The following is a 12,602-nucleotide window of genomic DNA, read 5'->3' on the forward strand; positions in this document are numbered from 1 at the left end:
CTACTATTGCATATAAGCAATCCCGAATGACATTTGCTGTCAGCAACTATTATTTCTGCAGCTGTTGTGGCAGAATTAATCTCTTACTTTTGCCGGAGGCTTTGACCAAATGCCAGTATGTAACACCCTGAGAAACAGAAACAGGTTGCCTTGTTTGTACAACTGTCAGCACTGTCTGCAACATGTACATGTCCCATGTAACCAGGTGTATGGAATACTGATATCAAATGAGTAATACCATTCATTACAGATGGGAAGAAAAGAGGGCAGAGTCTACGGTAAAATTGCGCACTTAGCTCCATGTCTGGTGCTCACTGATGATATATGGCCTGTACTTACAGTATATAGCACCTTTTTAAGCCAGGGTAATCCAAAGCTCCTTACACTACAGTCACACACTCATTCACACTGGACAAAAATATCAGAATCAGACATACTTTAATAATCCCAGAGGGAAATTACTTTTGTCATGCGCTCCATATAAATATACAACAAACCACACAAGATAATATAAATATAAATATATACACATATAATTCTTCTATATATATATATATATATATATATACATACATATATATATATATATATATATATATATATGCATATGTCTAACTATATACCAATAAAGAGATAGTAGAATAAATTTCAATTACAGAGGGAGGGTGTCTGAATCACTTGAGGGAGGCGTTGTAGAGATTGATGACCACAGGCAGGAATGATTTCCTGTAGCGCTCTGTGGTGCATCTGGGTAAAAGGAGTCTTCTGCTGAAGGAGCTCGACTGGTGGACCAGTATGTCACGGAGAGGATGTGAGTCATTTTCTAAGATGGAACAAAGCCTGGACAGCATCCTCCTCTCTGCCACGGTCATCAGAGTGTCCAGCTGCTCCCTCACAATAGTTTTGTTTTTTGCTGTGTGGAACATAATTGTGTAATTTTATCTTTGTCCTGTACACTAGAAAAGTAGCCGCACTCAAGCGTATACTATGAAAATTATATATTTTTTTTAGTTTATCAATCTGTCCATGGATCAGGTCAGATCTACCACTAACTGCTGCCCAATCACCTTGGCAACAGTCCCTCATGGAGCAGGTCCTATGCAGAGACACCTGATCACCAGGCACTCACCTACGAGCCCCAACCAAAACTCTGGTTCCACATTGAGGTTCCGGCTTCGCCGTACCAGGTGATGTCATGCGCTTCGATTTTTTTAAGTCTTTTTAAATGCTTTTTGAACTGCTCTTTGATTGCTCTTTCACGTCCCCCCTGGATGTCTCCATTCCAAGCACGTCACACTTGGAAGAACCCCTGGAAACCACCCACAACATGATGATGGGACAATACCTCTCAACTGGCCTGAAAGCGTCTTAGGTTTCCCCAAGCAGAGCTGGAGGAGGCGTTTGGTGAGAGTAAAATCTGGGAGTCTCTGCTAAGTCTTATGTCGTTGTGACCTGGACCCAGATAAAGCGGAATGAACCATTTGCAAGTTAATTTAGCCATCTCTTGGCAACATTTTGCCATATCTCTGTTTAACATCCCTAAAAATACCTCCTACCATACCTCATGTGCTGAACCTATAGCAATTTTTCTGTATTTGTTCAAACTAAAACCCTATTTCAGTAAAATATCATAAGATATTATTTATTTATTCATCATTACCTTCAGAGTTCAGGACTTCATAGCAAATACTAGCAAGATTGTCCCACATGCTGATAATCATTAGTCATTTCTACATAAAAGTGACTAACTCTTCTGAAGTGGTACTTAAACTGTAATTGAATTAACCTAATAGTTATTTAATTTGATCCTTCCGCTATGACCTGTAACTACTTCACTTGGACCTCTAGTGGTTATATTTTCTAAATAAAAAATGTTGAATGGAACCTGTTTTTTAGACTATGATGAAAGACATTACAATTAGGGACAGAACTAAGTTAAAGAAAGCTGACAAATTTTTTTTCCAATATGTTTGTACTTGTGGAAATCAAAATACATTTTTTTGACAACAATGAGAAGTTCATTTATATTATAGGATTATATAATTAATCATATCATAATCACATAATTATTTTATACAGTACATATATACTGTATAAAATGAGTTAAACTTGTGGGGTTAAAAATGTAGGGTTATGGTTTGCCTTAACTTTGGATCTACCAATTTGATCTTGTGCCTCTTAGAACTTTACCTTTCAAAGAGCATCCAAAAGCATGTTTTCCACCCTCACTGTCATAAATCGCTATTTACTGTACAGATATGAAAACGCCTTTTTTAAATTGTTTAGGTTTTTTTCTTTCTCTAAAATTGTTGTTCAATGATTTGAAACATGTAGTTATGTTTTAATGCAATGATTTGGATGTGCAGAAATCTCGTTCTACACAGAGGTTAATATTTAAGAAATGTCTCTGAGCAGACAGTGCCCTGCGTCATAGGTCAATAAGTCGTTCATTCCTGGATGCCACAGAGAAATGAACTGAATGCAAAGACTTGCATCAGAACAACCTCTCATTCAACAGCTTCAAAATTCTAATTTCTTATAATAAATGCATGAAACTACACCTGTGGCCACTTTTGAATTACAGTGAAGTCGTATTTACATGCCTCTCTCCCTGAGTCTTCTAAATTCCCACTGGGATCGGCTAATGTAATTTTGATGAATGCCAGCTGAATTAATATGTTCTTAGTGTTGTTTTTTTTTTTTTTTTTTCAAATGCACACACTTTGACTAAATGCCATAAAATGTCATTTCTTTATTACAATATTACATCATCAAAAATGTTTGTAGTGCTTTTGAGAAAGTGCAGGGCCAAAGTGCCACTATCAGCAAAAGGTCAGAAGCATACAAAAGCTGGCTGAAGTGCTAATAATTGGTCCAAAAGGTGGATGTGAATGTGCTGTGGATGCATAGAAGTCCACAAAAAGTATTTTCTGGAGTTTAAAAGCTTTTGTTGCTCCAAAAGAGAACACCATTAGTTGATTTCATAAGCAGTCTGTGAAAGATCGTATCTGAGCAGTCATTCGAACACGTATTAAAAGACCTCTGACCTGGAGAAACATTAGCAGCGAAATAATACCCCAATCTGACCCTCGACATTTACAGCAGCTTATATCTCTTTGCTGAGAGGCAGCAGCTGCATTTGGCTCTTTGCACAGGAAAAGGCAGCTTGGAAGAAACATAAGCTTTGGAAGATGGAATAAAAAATGGAGAAGGTTCCTTTTTCTATTTTCTTATTACATCACAAACCTGAATTAAAAATACAGCTTGAAGAGATATATTCAGTCAAACAACAACACTCATTTAATTATTGGAATAAATTTAACTTGAGTCTTTTCTTCCCCTCATCAAATCACTGTTCAGCTTCTGACTTAGCTTTAAGTGCTTAGGAGTAATTTCTGGTTTCTTGATGTGATTTTTCTCAAATGCATCACTGACTCTTAGCTCAGAAATATTCAAGCAAGGAGTCTTTGGTGTTGCATCTCCACATTATCCAGAAACTCCTCCTGTGCCACATATAACAGACTGAGCTTTAAACCAACCATAAAATATTTATTTAAGCCTCTGAAAACCCAGACTTTTTGCATTTTATTTAAAGTGGGCTAGATCATTAGTCCTCTTGGCTTATCGTGATATGTTCTTTGTACTTTTGGAGCTTTTTACCTAATTTCAGTTAAATCATTGAACAGAAGATGATGTATTTAAGAAAGAATAAGTATAAACCAAATTCATTACAGATAGATTTTTCTTCGATAATTCTGATAATTTTACAATCTTATCAACAAACTGCCACGCATTTTTTTTTTTAGAGACAAACCAAAAGATAACTTGTTTAGTTTTCTAAACACCATGATGAGAACACTGCAAAAATATGGAGGAAAAGGCTGTGGTTGGAAAAGACCGAGATTAAACACTTTACCATTGAGCTGTAGTTTGTGTTGATCTATCAGATAAAATATTTAAAAAACAAATGGTTTTACGGTTGTCGCATTACTAAATGTAAAAAAGAATTGGCTGTCTGTTCACATTTGCCAGGCCCTTTAGATGTGATTAGAAAATTAGTAGCAAAATAACTGTTTACACAGATTTCCTAATCTAGCCTAAAATTTCCAGGCTGAGAAAAATTCAATCAGCTGAAAGCAACTCTGGTTAAGGGACAAAATATTTTTTTATCTTACTGAGGAGGGTTGATTACGATATCTTTAGTCTATGTACTCAGCTATTGCTCAAACCTTATGACAAAACTGCAGGGTGTAAAAGTTTACAGCTCAGGATGTACGTTCTTACACTGCACGGCCCGATGCTCTGATGTGATCTAACTGCTCATACCGCACGTCCAAAAACCACATGTTGGACTCAGCGCTGAGAGATGGCACTGGACTCATCAATTTGGAAGTCAAAAATAGACAGTAGTGAAGAAGAACTCCCTTGTTTGCACATGTGCAGTGCACAAGGTTCTGGTAAATCGACTCGTATTCGCTTGTAGCTGCGCTTCAACAGCAGGATTCACTCACAAACACTTCATGAGGGCCAGCTGATATTCAGACATGTTTGATTTTCTCCCCACCTTACGATTCCTGATCGGGAGGTGGTCCTGAAAGCCTAATTTAACCTCATTACCTTGTGTGTACTACACGACACACAATGAGGTTGAATCTTGGCCAAAAGAATTCTCGCACTACTGGAGAATCGGCACCAAAAGGGGCATACAGTGTATGCCCGCCTTCAGAGCTGTGACAAAACTCTTTCCGCTCTGGGTAAAGGTGGAGTATTTTGTTCCTCTCTTTCAACCTCCTTATCTATCTTCCTTTGCTGCTTTTATTATTTTTTCTATTTTTTGGAGCCTGTCTGTGCATATCTTCTAAAAACGGGAAATTATGGATCTGGTCAACGAGTTTCTCAACGCTCTTGATCAAATTTTCTCCAGGCGGAGACTGGGCAAAAAAGAACTCTCTTGTCCAAATGGGACATATGGGTCTGGGCATGTTATGGATTCCTGGGGTAAGTTCTTGTTTATACTGTCAGTTAAGGATGTCAAAGATTTGAACAAAATTGGATTATTGATAACAGGATTACTGCCTCTCGGACTTGGTGGATACATGGTCTATCATGAAATTCAAAAAGTGTCAGGGTGCCCAGCCTATATTGTGATCTGTGTAGAGCTATTAGTACCATGGCTATGGTCAACACTTAGACTCAAATGCTTTTGGATAAAAACACAAATTGAAGGTGGTCCCTGCTAATGGTTGCAGGCCAGTAGTGGTTACTGATCCAGTGGGTAGAAAGGATTTAATCTCTGTATATTCAGTGAAGTGAGAGCAACAAAGACGTCTGATTCTTAGAAATGCCAATGAGAGTTCTAGGGACTTTAAGGCAGACAGTAAATCAACAGTGTCTGCCTCAACAAAAACAATTGTAATCATTTTAATCTGGCTTCAATATGTTGGCCTTGAAGTACATTCTTTCTTCTTTCATATCTTCTTTCTTTAAAGAGAAAGGATATTATTCTAATTTATCTTGTCTAGAGTTTTGACTGGATATATTTATGTATTCTTCTGCTCTGATTTTTTTCCAATTCTTTAAACTTATTTATTTTTGAGAGCAATTAATTTGAGTCATTTCAGCTGCTCCCATTTTCAGGGGCTGTCAAGAATTTTCTTTAAGAGTTGATAACAGACTTGGCAAAATTGGCACTCTGGAATCCCTTCCTAATGCAACAAGGATTCTAACCCAGGTTCCCCATGTTATAGTCAAAGGCTGTGTCTGCCTTAACCTCTCATTCACTGTATAGAGCAGGGACTTTATAGTGGACTTTACAGAGAACTCAGTTAACTGACCGACCGACAGTTAACCACCACTTTTTGTTCCCCATTAGTTACCTGACTCCGGCTCTGCGCCCTCTACGTATCTTCTTTCCAGCCCCTAAAACAAATCCCATGATACTTTATGAAGAGTGGTCTTGCAAAGCATTCCGGGATATACAGTATCTGCTCATCTAGAGACCATCGATGCACACTACATTTGAAGGCGCAACATGGGAAATTTTGAGTCCACCATTCGGACACAGCCAAAGACTTTAACCACTATGGGTAATGGCATTATGAGCATTTTTTAGTCTGTGAATATTATTACAATTATTTGATACATGATATATACATTCTTTAACTTTTTGTTACAGTTGCATCATTTTACCACTAAAACTATTTAGTTTCCTCCTATGTACTGTCATATCTTACTGTGCTTTCACAAGTTTTTTTTTTTTGTGTGTGTGCTTAAAACCCTTTTAGGCATGTCTGATTTCATAGGTAAGAGTTGAAGGACAAAAAAAAAGGGTAAAAAAAAAATTCAAAGTCCAGGAAAAATTTCATTGAATTATCTGAAGAGTGATTTCTTAGTATCACATTTATGGTTTCAGAAAGGTCTGGTTTCTTTGAAGCAAAGCACAAAGAAATTAGAGATGACTCTAGAGTTTTGTGCTGTATTATGCTATAACCTTTTACCCCTCTCTCCTGAGCCCCACTCCCCCTTTCACCACATTATTCCAGCTTCCTTCCTCAAACTGTGTACCCTCCAGCAGCGTTGCAACCATTTTCCCACGAGGCCCAAGTGGCAGCATGATAGACAGCCTACCTTCACCTGACTCCGACTCTTCCAACCCTTCCCCTCCTCCTAAAAATGTTTCCACCAATTTCCCCTCTGTCCTCCTCACACCCTCAGATGACTCAACACGCTCCTGCCCTGCAGCCGTCGCCTATCAGTCAATCTCAATCACACATGCTCACACAAAGAGCTGATCTCCGTGTGTGCTTCATGACATACATGCGAACAGTAACTGCTGCGAAGGACTAAAGTGACAACTTTAGTCCTCAGGGGAGAGGCTGAACCTCTGCAAGCGAATTTAAGTCTATTTCTATGCATGTGTGCACACATGTAGATTTAGTTATGTCTATAAATATGTATGGTAATGCACAGAGAGAGGGGTTGTGAATAAAACATGCAACAGGTTGAGGTTCCCTGTATGGATGTTAATCTCAGAGGCTGAGGACCTTCCAATATCCTAAATGTCACAGCCTTCGGCAGGTCATGCTAAAGGGACATGTGTATTATGGTGCTTCTTTGCAATACAAAGGACAAGGGAAAAATAATATTTTTTTCTGATTAAGGTAATCATTTTTTCACATGGAGGGAAAACAGAAAACAATTAGTTCATCAAGAACATTTTATTACTTAATTAACAATAAACTAAGCATAGAATATACTTGACAATTAAAAAGTCCCATTTTTAATGGGAAAAGTATGTGCACTGTATCAATATTTGGATTTAAAACTGAAAGAGTGTCTTTTACATTTGCATTTGTTAAAAATTGTATTTTTTGAGAAAAAAAAATGAGAAGTGCATATGCTATTCTCAATAAAACTGATTTGGATGAGAATTTTGGTCGCTCTTAGTTTGGGAATTAATCCGTCCAGTACTTGCTTAGGTTAGCCTGACTGGTCAGACTTACTTTTAGTGTGCAAAATATATATCAGTCTGGAAGGAGTGGATATAGCTCGGCAGAAGCTCAATGGAGAGTCTGTGGAAACAGGTTAGAACCAATCAGACAACAATTGCTTTGATTCAAGAATATCTTTTATTTTTAGTGAAAAGCTCTTATAGGAGATGGGTTATTGTAATTTTATATTTATATCCAGCTCATTTGGGAGATGATAAAGGCAAGGCAAGGAAAAATAAGTTTATTTGTACAGAAACATTCCGTACAAGGACATTCAAAGTGCTTTACATGTACATGGCCCGTACATATTGAGCATCATTAATCATTAAAGCAGTCCTCTGTTGCAGAGGCTATCTTGACTATTACCACAGAAGGACAGTTTTTATCTACTGGCCCACCTTCTGTCTCGTCTGATTTAGATTGGTGAGTGTGAGCCTTACCAGATTGACTAGGCCCAAAGTAAGTCAGCCTGACTGACCAGGATACAGTATGTGCAGCTAACATCTATAGACCCCACACATCCTGAACACAAAAATATTTTTTCTTTTACCTTAAGGTCAGAACTTTTGGCTAAAACCAGCAGCCAGAGATGTTTTCTTTTTTCCATTTTTTCCAAAGTTTAATTTAGTTATTTGGACCACTTAAGCTGATTCTGAATAGACAAGTTTACATCTCTTGTAGCTTTTAACAGACGTCAGTTATTTTTTGGTTTTAAAACTTGATCTGTTACATAAACACAAACCAAAAGATTTGAGCTGTTATCTGCCAAATTTTTTAATTAACTTAACATGATCAAAGCTTTTAGATGTTTTCCTTTTTATATCTAGATAGAGCTTCATCTGTATGTGAATACTGTTAATCAAAAATGGAAAAAAAACTCATGATTTTTTTTAAGGATTACATCAAGACCACTGAGTTATACAAGCGACCATATGTTATGAGTCTTTGATGATGGGTGGAGAAAGATCGATTATGGGCTTCGCTACCACAAATCTTATCTTCATGACAAGGCCTGAGGTAGGGGATAGATGGATGCATGGATGGATGGAAACAGTCAGACAGACAGACGGACATCTTACCAGACATTCTGCTGTAGATGTTTTCCCAGCTTGCCTCCCTCCTTCTCAGTCTTTCCCCCTTCTCTGTTCCAGCCTATCAGACATGACAGTACCAGCTGGCTGCAGGCAAACTCCCAGCCAGGGGATATAAGCAGTTGTGAGTGTAGACGTGGACGAGGTGGGAGGGGATGACAGCATATCTGTCTTCTGAAGGTGTGTGTCCTCAGCTCTGACAGTTTGTGCTGGGATGGGAGTTTGTGAGCGCCAAACGGCAAAGCTTGTTGATTTAACGTTGCGGAGACTGAGCCTGAGTGATCCGAGTCACAGGTGTGAGCCGGTTTACTTGGGGCGGGGCTCAGAGCAATATTTAATTCCTATAAAGATAGCTGTCAACACTTGCTCGAAGCGGCTGTGTACTCTTGTGGGCGCTTGGCATTTGCTTCTCTGTCTGACTCACCGAGCACATTAAAAGCCACTTATTTGCCTTTCTTGATGTGTAGATGTGCTTCCTGAGAGCTGTGTACCCTTTCCTTTGTGCCTTTCACAGAACTTCTGGTAATTTATAGAAGTGTCTAATGAGAAAAAGGAGAGAAAGACCACACTTTTCTTCAACAAAGAGAAATTCAAATAGCAGAAGTCCCCCCTCACCCTCTGCAGCTCGGTGTAGTTTCACAGGACGTCGGGAAACATTTAGAGCCTATTTAAGACATTCAAGTTGCAGCAAATGTGTCTGTGATTTTAGTTCTATTTGACATGTTTACCCCTTCCCCTACGGTTAATCGTCACCTTTCCTACACTGCCCCCTTTCTTCTTTAACCATGAGTGCAGAGATTTGCCGTTTTCATCTGTCCAATGACCATTGAGGCACCAAACCGGATTATAAAATGGTGCCAAAATATTTGTTTTAAACAAATATTTTCTATTAATTAAATAAAAAATCTGAATCTGAAACTGTCTGAAAAAAATATAAGTAGCATTAAAAAACCAAAAAAATCATTATCAATAATGACAGTTTATGTTAAGTATTTTATCACGTTTTCATCTGAGTTATCTTTAATGAGCCGAGAAGATTTTCTTTCCAGGCATACCAGACTTTATTGTAATCTTAACTGTCTTGCTGAATCTTCCCCCAGTCTGTCAGAAAATTAAGTTCTTCTTTGGATATTTTGAGGACCCCATTTGCAGCAAAAATATAAAGGAAGAAAAAGAAGCATTTCTGTCATTATAGAGGATACAATGAAATGTTACTTAGTGGCATCTCTTTTTTTTATCATCGTCAGTTGTTATTTTAGGTCATTTTTCAATGTCGGTTTACAACTTTTACACAGAACTATGGAAAAGTGGAATAAATAAAGTCTAATGTTTGATGTTTTGGAGTAATATTGGCTTAAAAAAAGGACTATATTTCACTACGGAGCAAAATATATTTATTTTTAAAAGAATAAATCAAACGCTGATAGCAGAATAAAGCCAACGCCACAGTCAGAGTAAATCAGTGAGAAAAAAAGAGCTGAACATGTGGAGAGTAGATGGCTCTAGGCGACTTGGCAGGGACTGTAAGGACTTCTGTAGTAAGGCGCTGATTCTGTTGCCGAGCCTTGAGCCAGGGGCATTAAACCTCAACAGCAGCCAAGAACAATGGCAAACAGCCCCACAAATGGATGACATGTGAGCTGAATTACAATCTTTACAGCCTCAGACAATAACATCTGGAGCTCCCAACTCGACTTAAGGCTCAAGGCACGGTCTGGGTGTTGAAAGGCAAATGGTATAGCCAGAGCGTGGCGCAGGTGAGCCCCCTGGAGGTGGGGTAAGGGGGTTAGATGGGCAGATGCACTGTGGTAAAAGTGCAACCTGACAATCTGCTGAATGAGATGCTTCTCTCATTCCGATCCCGTTCCCCGAGGACTCGTTTATCTGTGGAGCAAGCCTGGCTCTTTTCTTTTTTTTTTTCTGAATCACCTACACTGTAATGTGTGTCGCAGCTCATTACTGACAAGCCTTGCTGTGATACAATCCCAGGGGGGTCTCAGGAGAAGAAAGGTGACTCATCTCATGGGGGGTCATAGGCTTACTGATACCACTGTGTATCTGCCGATATAAAAAAGTGTGTTTCTGCTTATGAAAGTTAATGCACAAATTGACCTGGCCCTGTGTACATTTTATCATGAATTAACAACAATGTGAGAAACTCATTTCAATCTGAATAACTCACATTGAAAGAGAAAGCCAATTAGAAGCATTTTTATTGATACAATTACTTTAGTATTTGGCACTCAGACCACGGCAGGAAACATTTGCTTTGATATGCATAAGCAGGAGTATAAGAATAGGGCTGTTTCCCCCCCAGGCCTGAAACTGGTGGTCGAGTGGAGATAGATGAAGTAGGTTCAGCCCATAGACTGCTGGTTGGCGAGACGGTGTACTTGAGCTGTATTGATGAGATCCAATTGGCTGCGTGAGGTGATACTATTGCTTCCCTCAGGTAACTGGAAGATGGAAGTCCAGCTTGGATCAACACAGGTTTATCACAGGAAGAAACCTTTGGCAGAACCAGGCTCAACATGGCAGTCTTCTGCCAGACTGGTTGAGATGTGGCGCGGAATGCAGCAAAAGTCTGGGAGGAATTACCCTCTGACGGGGACGAAGTAGAAGAAGCACCATGGAAAAGTCAGATGAAGCATTATGGTGAAGAAGGGGATGGAGAAGGGGATGGAGGTGGGTTGAATCGGGGTCATCTGAAACAAGTCAGACATAGCGCAACCACTGCCTGCGCTTTGGCTGGGTAGCAGACTGAGCTGTAGATACAGAAATCTTTTAAGATGAAATCTCGATGCTGATTGGGCTTTGTGGAGGTGTGGTTCAAAGCTGATTGGCTTGTCGGAGGTGGATTAGGGAAAGTAATCAGTTTCCTCAGTTGAACTTCCACCTAGGCTTCATTATTAATAATCTAATTTGTAACGCTCAAGCCTTACGATGGTCAGAGCAACAAAAATGTAAGAAACCAAAAAAGATTTTCTGCAAACACCAACCAAGCTATAAGATTTTAAAAAAAACACACCCAAATCTAAAGAAAATCAATAACAAACGAGAAAAAAACTCATGAACTCCTCCTACTAGTCTGGAAATCCATTTTAAGGCTCTATGACTCAACAAGGCAAACAAATAAACACAATAAAGAAAATTTTGCAACCATAGAAAACTGCTGAACATTTTTTAGAGTGGCTGCTACAAAAATTACTGTTAATTAGATTAATCAAAATTTCCCCACTTTCCTTGAAGGGCCACTGGCTGGTCCTTGGCTGGTTCCCTACAATTCATTTTTTAAACATTAATCTGTGTACTAAAATATTCTTTCTGTCATGATTTGTGGAGATTAAGATCTAAAGAGAAGCTTTATTTCCTGGTCAGACCCTGTAATTCAATGAAAGGGTGGAGTCAGAGTAAAGAAATATGCACGCCCAGGAGAAGGCCAGTGGCTGGAGTTGGAGGGGATTTTGCTGGGAGCTGCAGGGAAGCGGGCTGCCATTCGTCTGGCTTTTGACTGATAAGGGCCACATTGAATGGCTGCTTCTGTATCTTTAGTAAATATTTTTTTTAACAAACGTAACAAAAGTAGAACCTCTTAGAAGGTGTCCTTACATGGGATGCAACAAACACTGTAAACGGTCAAACTTGGTGGTAGTAGGGCGATGGTCTAGGGCTTCTCTGCCACATGTTGTTATCTGCTCCCCAATAAGAAATCATTTGTAGATTCATTGACCATCATCTCAGGAGGTGATACCTATTTGTTTTTGAGTTATGCCGCAGAACATTATTAGATCGCCTCTTACCTTTGATTAATGAAATCCAGAATGAAAACCTGTTGGTGTTTTTACTCAGTTTTTTATGAAACAGAAAACATGAAACAAAGAGCAAAAAATAAAGTAGTCAGTAAGGGGCAATACTTTTGTTTAGAGCTCTGTAAGTATGTGTTTGTAAATGTTGCTGTGAATGTGTTTCACATAAAGTAACTGATGGCTTTCTATCAGCCAGGGCTCTATTGATTTGGCTG

Source organism: Cyprinodon variegatus, unplaced genomic scaffold (genome assembly GCF_000732505.1).
Source record: "Cyprinodon variegatus isolate N-32 unplaced genomic scaffold, C_variegatus-1.0 Scaffold92, whole genome shotgun sequence".
NCBI classification, from domain to species: domain Eukaryota; kingdom Metazoa; phylum Chordata; class Actinopteri; order Cyprinodontiformes; family Cyprinodontidae; genus Cyprinodon; species Cyprinodon variegatus.